The sequence below is a fragment of the Colobus angolensis genome, unplaced genomic scaffold (assembly GCF_000951035.1).
Source record: "Colobus angolensis palliatus isolate OR3802 unplaced genomic scaffold, Cang.pa_1.0 Scaffold131, whole genome shotgun sequence".
In the NCBI taxonomy this organism is placed as follows: Eukaryota; Metazoa; Chordata; class Mammalia; order Primates; family Cercopithecidae; genus Colobus; species Colobus angolensis.
The window spans coordinates 4,268,584-4,280,971 of NW_012114364.1; the positions used below are offsets into that span (position 1 = coordinate 4,268,584).

At 37.4% G+C, this 12,388-nt stretch overlaps 1 long non-coding RNA gene across 1 annotated transcript in view; it reads left to right on the forward strand.

Annotated features, from left to right (window-relative positions):
* Positions 1 to 3,344, forward strand: part of LOC105506088 — a 5,591-nt gene extending 2,247 nt beyond the window's left edge. Inside the window, exon 3 of the long non-coding RNA XR_001000867.1 lies at positions 2,348 to 3,344. This is a non-coding gene — a long non-coding RNA (uncharacterized LOC105506088). The remainder of the gene's footprint in view (positions 1 to 2,347) is intronic.
* Positions 3,345 to 12,388: the final 9,044 nt, after the last annotated feature.

Genomic DNA, 12,388 nt, shown 5'->3' on the forward strand with positions numbered 1-12,388 from the left:
CTACTAAAAATACAAAAAATAGCCAGGTGTGGTGGCTCACGCCTGTAATCCCAGTTACTGGGGAGGCTGAGGCAGGAGAATCACTTTCTGAAGCCAGGAGGTGAAGGTTGCAGTAAGCGGAGATAGCACCACTCTACTCCAGCCTGGGTGACAGAGTGAGACTGTGTTTCAAAAATAATAATAATTATAATTATTTTTAAAAAAGAAAAAATTGCAAACCTCCCTTGTAATTAAGACATGCAACTAACGTTCATTAAGACGTCATACCATTCCGGACACACTCTCTCACTTAAGGGTCACAACAGACTTATGAGTTAGGTTCCATAACTATTTTCCTCATTTTACAAAAGAGGTAAAGAAATTATAGAGAGGTTAAGTGATTTGTTAATGAAGTAGTAAAGCTGAGATTTAAACCCAGCGTTCTGAGCCTAAAGTTCTGCACTAGACCTTTACCCTTTCACTAAAGTATTCAAGCCCTATAAAAATGCTGTCAGTGCTTGGAAGGGTAATTTTGAAAGCTGGTCACTATGTCACAATTGTATATGTATATGTATATGTATATGTATATGTATATGTATACGTATATATATTTGGCACTCCAGGAAGATGAAGGTGGGTTTATACAAGTATGTAAGAGTTAAAAACTGGGGAACGGAGATTACTAACATGCCGATTTCAAAGATGAATTTTCTAACTTAAATCTACTGAAGACTCTATCCTCTGGGGGAGGCACGTTTAAATAAAACCAAGGAAGGTTTTTCTATAGCATGAAGTGATTCCTTTAAATGAAATTAAGTATATAATATGTTGGTCTTGTTCTTTAAGAATAATTTGTTTAAAATTGTCTATAATCAAGAATTTTATAAAACGTTTGTATTGATTTTATAATTGACAGACTGGCATTTACTTTAAAATGTGCCAGTGAGTAAACTGAGTCTTTATTGGCATTTACACACTAAGTTAACTGAAAACCAACTTGTTTTTTTCAGCTTGCTTTGCTGTGACTAAAGAGAACTTCTAAGGAAGCCTGTGTCCATAGATTGTCATGATAGCTCGCAACCTTTACTTTCTTTAGCTGTGTCAAGTAATTCTAGGGAGTAGACAGTAAATTAGCACATCTTTCCGTTAAGTAGGACTTGTTTGCCTTCCAAGAGGGGAGACATTGCCTCTTCCAAGTAATAGAGGAACGAGAAAACCTTTAAATATAGTCAGATGGAAAATGGCTGAAATGTTTTGTTTTAACATATGCCTTCTGGTATTTTTTATTTTCAAAGTAAAAAAATGTGTTTTTCATTTTATTTGTGGTAATTAACGCTCTTCATTTGTTTTCCTTTTGTGGTTTTTGACTTTTTCATTTGATTGAAGAGCCTTTCTTTCAAGGGATTTGTCTGCTCCCTGGTGGTCAGATGAAAAATTGCACCTTCAAGTGTTCAAATGGTTTTTTTATTTTTCCCCCCAGACAACCTTAAAAAAAAAAATCTTTCAAATTGGCATTCACAGTTTATCAGCAGGTGGGTCTTGCATTAAGTTAAATTATTGTTTCCTTAATCCAACTGAGATTCCAAATGTTCCTTTTATTATAACATGTATACAAGGAAATTTCAATATGCTTACTTTCTAGTGTACTCAACTATAGTCTGGAAGGTCAGTTGTTAGGGAAAAAGAAGGAGGAAAGCAAGATTAAAAATTATTCCTGGAAATGTGAGAGCAAATGTGCTGGAGTGGAAAGACCAAAGTTTTCTTCTTCCTCTTTGTTTTTTTTTCTTCACACACACACACAAACACCCCACAAGGAAAAAGATAAGTTTACCTAGAAACCTGCTGCTTCAGTTCTCCTCTCTACTTTTCCCCTCCTGCCTTTTAATTAAGTCTCCAAGCCCGTGAAAAATGTATGGACACCTGGCCTGGTGTGTATATCCTAGTACTTTGTGAGGCCTAGGCAGGATGATTGCCTGCGTCCAGGAGTTCAAGATAAGCCTGGGCAACATAGTGAGACCCTGTTTCTACAAAGAAAAACTTTAAAATTAGCCAGGTGTGGTAGCCTGTGCCTATATACCCAGTTACTCAGGAGGCTGTAATTGTGTGGTGAAGGATGTGTTAATTAATTTGTGGTAATTATTACACAATGTATGTGTATCTCAAATTATCATGTTGTGTACATGAATATGTACAATTTTCATTTGTCAGTTATACCTTAAAAAAGCTGAAGAGGAAAAGGTAAGGCATTTTAATGTAATCTGTCAAGACCGTTTTCCTCTATGATTGGTTTTCCTTCAAACTTCCCCTTAGAATGGCCTTGGGCATTATGACTTTGGAACAAGAAGTTGTGTTGAAGATATTTCCACAGGCACTATTAAACCACAGCTACAGTCACTGCCATTTGAAACTTCCCACCAAACAACTTCACTATTCTGATTTACTTTCAACTCCCAGAGTGAGTTAGTATTAGGAGGAAGTACCTATCATCCATGATAATCCACCAGCCCTGGGGATTTAGAAGGGAAAGGTTGGAGGTCTCAGTGCTTGAGGATTGGCTGAGCAGGGCTCCAGCTCACCTTAATCTCACTCCTGTGAATACCTGCACCAGGGGCCTGAGCATTCTTGTAGATCTCTGCAGAGGAGGCTGCCCTTAAGTATTATTAAGTGTGGAAGTAGCAAGAAAGCAGAATTAAACTGCTTTTCTCTAATGTATCCTTTTAAAGCCCAGTGTGTTTTGCCCTAGGCTAGCCTTTTCTTCTCCTTTCACCCTCCACATGCCAGTCTAAGACAGCCTTTCTTCTCACAGGAATTATTGTGTTATTATTTCTTAATTTTTTTTTCTTTTCGATGGCTTTTCTAGAGGAAACCTAACAGTGTGGGCTTATCAACAATTTTGGCAAGACTCTGAAGTCTACTGAACAGATTTTTGAATAAAAATTATGAACAAAGAAAGTCTAGTAAATTTGCTAATAGAAAAACTGACTATGCCTTGTAGGAAGTTTTGTGTGTGTGTGACATTCCATTGTCTACCCACCAGAGAAGAAAACAATTGGGATCTGTTACTCAAATTGTTCAATTTTAAAGCAGGTCCATTGTTATGATTGGACTTTATTCACATATAAGCACTTGCACAAGGATGACATAAAGTGAGGATATAGTAGAATGATTATATGTAATGCGTGTACTGAAGAGTCTCTACACCTTGGGGTATAAACAATATTTTGGGTTTTTTTTGTTTATTTGTTTTTCTCCCATCATTTTCAGCAGTGTTTTCTTGCATTTCTCCTTGCAAGCCTTTTAAACAATATCATCTACAATTTTCTGGTTGCTTATGATTATCAAAATTAAAACCAGTTCCATTTTTTAACACTGCAACATTTTTATATTTGATCTAAAGTTCTTCTTACTCCAAACATACTTAGTCAGTCCTGCTCAGTGTTGCCCACAGAATGTTTTTGGTCTATGAATGATTTACCAGTGGTCAGAGGCAAATTAAGTATTTAGATATATGTATATTAATTTGACTTTTATGTAACATCCAATCCCATATAAGTACCTTCTTAAACTCTGAGGCCCTATCACATGGACCCAGTGGCACTGCTGAGGCTCTCTTCCATACATCCTGATAATCACAGGAAATTGGGATGTAGTGGAGATTTGTTCCCATCATCTTCTCAAGCACCACATTTCCTTCAAGCTCTGTTGGTACAGAACCTGCAGAAGTCTTCCCTAACGTAGTGTCTTGCTCATGTGTGCCCCCACACCTCGAAGTGCAGATCTCAAAGCTCTCTGAAAAGCCCTCATGACATTCAGCTACAGAAACAATAGCACCTTTGAAGAACTCAAGATTACTGCCACTCAGCTTCATCTACCTGGGGAGTCAGTTTCCAGAGATGTTTCCTTATAGTCACCTCTTGTCCTGGTTTATTTTTGTTGCTATAAGTGAGTAAATACCTGCTGCATCTGGTGAGGGCCTTATTGCTGATGGGGACTCCCTTTAGAGTCTCCAGACCTTCAATGTAGGGCATCATATGGTGATGAGCATATGAGGGAGAAGCAAAGTGGCTTTGATAATAGACTCAGCTACATGACAAACCATTAATCCATTGACCCACTCATTTATTAATTCATGAATGGATTAACCCATTTGCAAAAGCAGAGTCCACGACCCAATCATCTCTTAAAGGCCTTGCCTCTTAATACTGTGACATTAGGGATTAAGTTTCAACATGAGTTTTGGAGGAGACAAATATTCAAACCATAGCACCCTTACATTTTTTAAAATCACATATTTTTTTTTCTTTTTTTTTCATAGTTTTATGAGGTACATGAGAAATTTGTTACATGTATCTAACGAATACTGATCAAGTCAGGGTATTCAGGGTGCCCATCACCTGAGAACAATACATTTGTGCTTAGTATGATCACGCTACTGTGCTATCACACATTGAATTTATTTCATCTTACCATATTTTTGTACCATTCAACCTACATCTCTTCATTCCTACCCCCACCCTCCAATGCTTCCTAGTCTCTGTATCTATTTTTCTACTCTCTCCCTCCATGTGTTCAAATTATTTAGCTCCCACATATAAACGAGAACATACAATTTTTGTGTTTGTGTGTCTGGCTTATTTTACTTAACATAATGTTCTCGAAGCTCATCCATGTGACCACAATTTTTATGGCTGAATAGTATTCCATTTCGTATATACATCACATTTTCTTTATCCATTTATTTGCTGATGGTTGATTCAATATCTTTGCTATTGTGAGTAGTGCTGCAATAAACATGCAAGTGGAGGTATCCCTTTGATATATTGATTTATTTCCATTTTGGTAGCCACCAGTAGTGGAATTGCTGGGTCAAATGGTAATTCTAGGTCTGGCACAGTGGCTCATGTCTATAATCTCAGTGCTTTTGGAGGCCGAGGAGGGTGGATCATTTGAGTTCAGGAGTTGGAGACCAGCCTGGCCAACATGGTGAAACCCTGTTTCTACTAAAACAAAAACAACAGAAAAAAATAGCTGGGCATTGTGGTGCAGGCCTGTAATCCCAGCTACACAGGAGACTGAGGTGGGAAAATCACTTGAACTTAGGAGGTGGAGGTTGCAGTGAGTTGAGATTGTGTCACTGCAGTCCAGCCTGGGCAACAGAGTGAGACTCTGTCTCAAAAAAAAAAAAGTTATTCTACTTTTAGTTTTTAAAGAAATTTCCATACTGTTTTCCATAGTGGCTCTACTAGTTTATATTCTCACCAACAGCATGTAAAAGTTATCTTTTCTACTCATCCTTGCCAACATCTGTTATTTTTGTCTTTTGAATAAAGCCATTCTGACTGGTATAAGATTATATCTCATTGTGATGCTGATGTACAATTCTCTGATGATTAATCTTGTAAATTATTCCTAGCTATTGAAAATGGGATTGCCATCTTGATTATTTTTTTATGTACACATTGGCTGTATGTATGTCTTCTTTGGATAGATATCTATTCATGTACTTTGCCCACTTTTTAATGGGATTGTTTGTTGTTTTTGTCGTGAGTTGTTTGAGTTCCTTTTATATTCTGGATATTATTCCCTATCAGATGAACAATTTGCAAATTTTTCTTCCATTCAACAGAGTGTCTCTTCACTGTGTTGATTATTTCTTTTGCTGTGCAGAATCTTTTTAGTTTGACTAAGTCCCATTTATTTATTTTCCTTTTGTTGCCTTGTCTATGAGTTCTTCCTAGATTTTCTTCTAGTATTTTATAGTTTCAGGTCTTACACATAAATCATTAGAACATTTTGAGTCGACTTTTTTTTTTTTTGGACAAAGTTTTGCTCTCTCACCCAGGGTGGAGTGCAATGGTGCAATCTCAGCTTACTGCAGCCTACGCCTCCTGGGTTCAAGTGATTCTCTCACCTCAGCCTCCTGAGTAGCTGTGACTACAGGTGCGCACCACCATGCCTGGCTATTTTTTTGTATTCTCACTACAGACAGGGTTTCAGCCTGCTGGCCAGGCTGGTCTCGAACTCCTGACCTCATGATCCACCCATCTCAGCCTCCCAAAGTGCTGGGATTACAGGTGTGAGCTACTGTGCATGGCCAAGTTGAATTTTTTATATGGTAAGAGACGGGGTCAATTTTCATTCTTCTGCCAATTTTTCCAGCAGAATATATTGAAGAGGGTGCCTTTACCCAAAAATAAGTTCTGGTCATCTTTGTCAAAGATCAATTGGCTGTAAATATGTGGCTTCATTTCTGGGTTATCTGTTCTGTTCCATTGGTCAATGTGTCTATTGTTACAGTAGTATCATACTGTTTTTGTTACTCTAGACTTGTAATATATTTTGAAGTCAGGTAACGTGCGATGCCTCCAGCTTTGTTGTTTTTACCCAGGATTGTCTTTACTATTCAGGCTCTTTCTTGGTTTCAAGTGAATTTTAGAATTGTGTTTTCTAATTCTGTGAAGAATGACCTTGTTATTTTGGTAGGGATTGCACTGAATCTGTAGATTGTTTTGGCAATATGGTCATTTTAACAATATTAATTCTTCTGATCTATGAGCATTGGATGTTTTTCCATTTGTTTGTGTCATCTTTATTTTTTTTTCTTCAGTATTTTGTAGTTTTTCCTGTAGAGATATTTCATCTCCTTGGTTAAATTTATTTCTGGGTACTTTTTTATTTTTGGTAGCTATTGTAAATGGGATTGCCTTCTTGATTTCTTTCTTGGCTAGATCATTATTGGTATATAGAAACACTACTGTTTTTGTGTCCTGCAACATTATTGAACTCATTTATTAAATCTAAGACATTTTGGTGGGGTCTATAAAAGTTTTCCTAGATATAAAATTGGAGAGGGACATTTAGACTTCCTTTTTTACAATTTAGATGCCTTCTATTTCTTCCTCTTGCCTGATAGTTCTGGTTAGGCCTTCCAGTACTTTGTTGAATAGGAGTGGTGAAAGTGGATACCCTTATCTTGTAGTAGTTCTTAGAGAAAAGGATTTCAATGCTTCTCCAGTTGGTAGGATGAGATGTTCTATATAACCTTTATTATTTGAGGTATGTTCCTTCTACGTATAGTTTGTGAGAGGTTTTTGGTTGGTTGGTTGGTTTTTGTTTTTGTTTTGACAGGGTCTAATTTTGTCAACCAGGCTGGAGTGTGGTGATGTGATCACAACTCACTGCAACCTCTATCTCTCTGAGCTCAAGCAATCCTCCCACCTCAGCCTCCTGAGTAGCTGGAACTATAGGCATGCACTGCCATAACAAGCTATTTTTTTTTTTTGTACTTTTTTAGGAATGGGGTTTCTTGAACTGGTCTTGAACTTCTCGGTTTAAACAATCTACCTTTCTCAGCCTCCCAAAGTGCTGGGATTCTACTTTTAATTCTTAAAGAAATTTAAAACTGAAGTTTTAAATAAATTTAAAAATTAAAAATAGAATTTTTAAATAAATTTAAAACTGAAGTTTTAAATAAATTTAAAAACTAAAAGTAGAATCACAGTACTTTGGGAGGCTGAGAACAGGTGTGACAACTGGTGAGAACTTTTATCATGAAGAAGCATTAAATTTTATAAAACGTTTTTTCTGCATCTATTGAGATAATCATATGATGCATCACATTTACTTATTTGCATATTTTATACCATCCTGTTATAAATCCCAACTAATTGTGATATATTATATTTTTGATGTGCTGTTGGGTTTGGTTTGCTAGTACTTTGTTGAGAATTTTTGCCTTTATGTTCATCAGGGATAGTAGCCTGTAGTTTCCTTTTTTCTTTTTTTGGTTGTGTTCTTGTCTGATTTGGGGATCAGGTATTGTTGGCCTCAAAGAACAAGTTAGGGAGAATTTCCTTCTCTTCGATTTTTTTGTAATAGTTTCAAGAGAATTGATATTAGTTTGTCTTTGTAGGTTGGGTAGAATTCAGCTGTGAATCCAACTGGACCTGGGCATTTCTTTATTGGGAGACTTTTTATTACTGATTCAGTCTCAGTACTTGTTATTCATCTGTTTGGGTTTTCTTTTCCTTTCTGATTCAGTCTTGGTGGGTTGTATGTTTCCAGAAACTTATCCATTTCCCATATGTTTTCTAGTTTGTCAGAATATAGTTATTCATAATACTCTCTGATGACCTCTCATGTATCTGTGGTATCTGTTGTAATGCCTCCTTTTCCATTTCTGATTTGCTTATTTGGGTGTTTTCTCTTCTTTTCTTATTTAGTTTGACTAGCAGTTTTTCAGTTTTGTTAATCTTTTCAATGAACTAACTTTTCATTCCACTGATCCTTTGCATTTTTTAAGCCTATATTTCACTTATGTCTGTTCTGATCTGTGTTACTTCCTTTCTTCTGATAATTTGGGGTTTGGTCAGTTCTTTTCTTTTTTTTTTTTTTTCTTGAGACAGAGTCTCACATTGTTGCTCAGGCTGGAGTGCAGTGGTGCAATCTTGGCTAACTGCAACCTCTGCCTCCCAGGTTCATGTGATTCTCCTGCCTCAGCCTCCTGAATAGCTGGGATTACAGGGGCCTGCCACCACACCCAGCTAATTTTTTGTATTCTTAGTAGAGACAGGGTTTCAGTATGTTGGCCAGGCTGGGTCTTGAACTCCTGACCTCATGATCTACCCACCTTGGCCTCCCAAAGTTCTAGGATTACAGGTGTGAGCCACTGTGCCCCGCCTGGTTATATCTTCTGTTTCTAACTCCTTGAGGTGCATTGTTAGATTGTTAATTTGTAATCTTTCTGCTTTTTTGATGTAGGCATTTATTGTTATAAACTTTCCTCCTAGCACCTCTTTTACTGTATCACACAGGTTCTGGTATGTTGTGTTTCCATTTTTATTTGTCTCAAGAAATTTTTGGATTTCTATCTTAATTTCTTTATTGACCCAATTGTCATTCAAAAGTATGTTGCTTAATTTTCATGTATGTGTATACTTTCCAGAGTTCCTCTTAGTATTAATTTCTGGTTTTATTCCATTGTAGTCTGCGAAGTTACTTGACATGATTTTAATTTTTAAAATTTGTTGAGACTGATTTTGTAGCCTAACATGTGGTCTAACCTGGAGAACGTTCCATGTGCCGAAGAAAAGAATGTATATTCTTCAGTTGTTGGATAGAATGTTCTATAAACATCTGTTAGGTCCATTTGGTCTAAAGTTCAGTTTAAATCCAATGTTTCTTTGTTGATTTTCTGTCTAGATGCTAATGCTAATGCTGAGAGTGATGTACTGTAGTTTCCCCACTTTAACTATATTCCAGTCTCTCTCTTTAGAGCTAGTAATATTTACTTTATGAATCTGGGTGATCCAGTTTTAACCCCACTAAACTTTTCTGATAGTTTATCTTTAAGCTCCTCTCCTTCACATGACATGGGCTGGACAAGAGTGAAGGTGGAGATAGAAAAACCTCTCCCAAAAACATCATTTCTTACACATTTATTTCTCTGTTGATCTGATACATGGAAGAGGGATGGAGCTTTGAATTGAATGGGCCCAATGCTATTATTTTTAGATAGTATAGGGATGATATGGCTTGACTCTGTGTCTCCACCAAAATCTTACCTCAAATTGTAATCCCCATAATCTCTACTTGTCAAGGACAGGTCCAGGTGGAGGTAATTGGATCATGGGGGTATTTTCTCCCATGCTGTTCTCATGATAATGAGTGAGTTCTTGTGAGATCTGATGGTTTTATAAGCATCTGGCATTTCCCCTGCACATACTTATTCTGCCCTACTGCCCTGTGAAGAAGGTGCCTGCTTCTCCTTTGTCTTCTGCCATGATTGTAAGTTTCCTGAGGCCTCCCCAGCAATGTGTAATTATGAGTCAACTAAACCTATTCCGTTTGGCAATTACCCAGTCTCAAGTATTTCTTCCTAGCAGAGTGAGAATGGACTAATACAATGGCTTTCTTTAGAGTATGGGAATATATGATTAATTTCTATTTTGTCTTTGAATCTTAGCTATAATTCTGGCCCAATAAAAACATATTACTCTCATATGTGAACATGAGATCTTATAACATATAATATCATATTTGCCTCAGTAGATTGCATTTGGATTGAAAGAAAAAAGTCAAAACTATCCTATTAGTTGTCACATTCTACATAGGCAGCTGGGAACCCAAGCAGTGACTATGCTGGGTAGCTTAACTTCTAATGAGAAGCAACAGCCCAGGATGCAGGGCATTCCTAACTTTGTACCCAGCTAGGTTTCCTTTACTATTAGTAAACCCTGCCTAGACTTTCATATGCAGGTAATCTGTTTCTCTGAGATAAAGGATATCACAATAATTAAAATCTGTTAATATATGTGAAGTTCTTAGAACAGTACTTGACACATAGTAAGTACAAATATACTGAATTTTTTTCACTGTATGTGGCTTCAACATCCATTTTGAATATAAATGGTTTAACTTTCCATATTCAATGAGTCAGTAGGTTTGACTTTCTCACACAAGAGGCAGAGCTTAGTCACCCTTGACAGGGTTTTCAGTTCTCCACCTCTTCCCAGTTTTTCAAGGTGTTTCATTCAGATATCTGTCTCATTAACTGCCTGCTGGTGACTACTTCCCTATGAGTTAGTTACATTCAACCTACTTTACTTGCTCCACCCACTCCCACATGCAGCATATACTTTATAGATAGGCCACAGAGGCCACTTCTCAGTCACTGCAGGTCTGCATCGAACTCTTGCCCACTTGCTCTTAAACCCACTAGTTATAACTCCCCACCAGAAATCCACCTAGGAAATGACCTGGACCCCAATAAAGGCTTTGACTCTCAAGTCTCTTGCTCTCTCTCTCTCTTGCTCCCCACTTGACAGTTGAGTGTGTGTGTCCTGGACTCTCTCCTTCCTATTGGTCCTGAAAAGTGTGCTGCTCTCTTCTCTCTAGGGTATATGTAAGTAACAAAACTGCTTCTATTATTCCATGTGATATGGTTTGGCTGTGTCCCTACCCAAATTTCATCTTGACTAATAGCTCCCACAATTCCCACATGTTGTGGGAGGGACCCAGTGGGAGGTAATTGAACCTTGGGGGTTGATCTTTCCTGTGCTGTTCTCGTGATAGTGAATAAGTCTTACGAGATCTGATGGTTTTTTAAAAGGGGAGTTTCCCTGCACAAGCTCTCTCTTTGCCTGCTGCCATCCATGTAAGGTGTGACTTGTTCCTCCTTGCCTTCCACCATGATTGTGAGGGCTCCCATTAACGTGGAACTGTGAGTCCATTAAACATCTATCCTGTATAAGTTACCCAGTCTCGGGTATGTCTTTATTAGCAGTTTGAAAACAGACTAATATACCATGTGTTTTGTTGTGGTGCCTCTTCTGCATCTCACATGGCCAAAACACCCAAACCTAACTTTTTTTCCAGTCAGGGCTCTCCTACAGAGTGGCTATCTTGGTAGGAATAAACTATTCACAGGTGTGAGAGTCACAAGGGCATCTGCCAGTATAAACAAGTTTCCTGTGAGAAGAACACCTGGTCATGGGTCAGACACTTTAGCATTAGGCTGTAAGACAAAATAAAGAAGTATTCTGACAAAAGATAAAGGTCAGGATAAAAATAAAATTAGAGAAAAAAAAATACAACAACTCAATAAATGTTAGCTGTTAAGTATAGCTTTGTCTACCTAAAATACTTTTCTAATTATCTTATTTCAGTAAAACACTGCTGTAGACTGCAAAAGTGGCCCAATTTTCTGTTCTTCTGTGTATAAATATCTTTCACAATGATCAAGAGGTAGAGACTTTTCCCCCAATTGCTGACTTTGGGCTGGACTTGTGACTTGGTTTAGCCAATAAAATGTGATAGAAGTGACATTTTACCAGTCTGAGCCTAACTCTCAGAAGGTCTTGTGGACTTTTGGTCTCTCTTGAGATTTTTTCCTCTATTATGAGAACAAGCCCAAACTAGCCTACTAAGGGTAATAGACCACGGGGAAGAAAGCTGAGTCACTTCAATTGGAAGTCAGCCAACCCCAGAAACAGAGCTGCTCAGCTGATGGGCAATTGATTACAATCACACGGGGAAGCCCAGCCAGTCAAGCCCAGAACAGCCCAGCTGATCTCAGCCTAATTTTGTGACTTTCAGGATGAATAACAAAATAAATGATTCTTATTTTTTTTTTTTTTTTTAGAACAACTCAGCAAAATAAAATTCCTGTTTATTGTTGGACAACATTGTTTCACACATACATCAAACAGGCCAAAAAAAAATAAACAGCAACTTCATAGACAAAAAAGGAAAAAAAAGAAACCTTTTATCTTTGGCCTTTTTAACCATCTCATACAAACCAACTACTTATAGTACAGCTAAGTACATACACAAAAAAGTTACTGGAATGCTCGGAATAAGATTGTTTTTCTGTTGTCGTTTTTGCTTTTTTTACAAGGTTTTTTTTCTC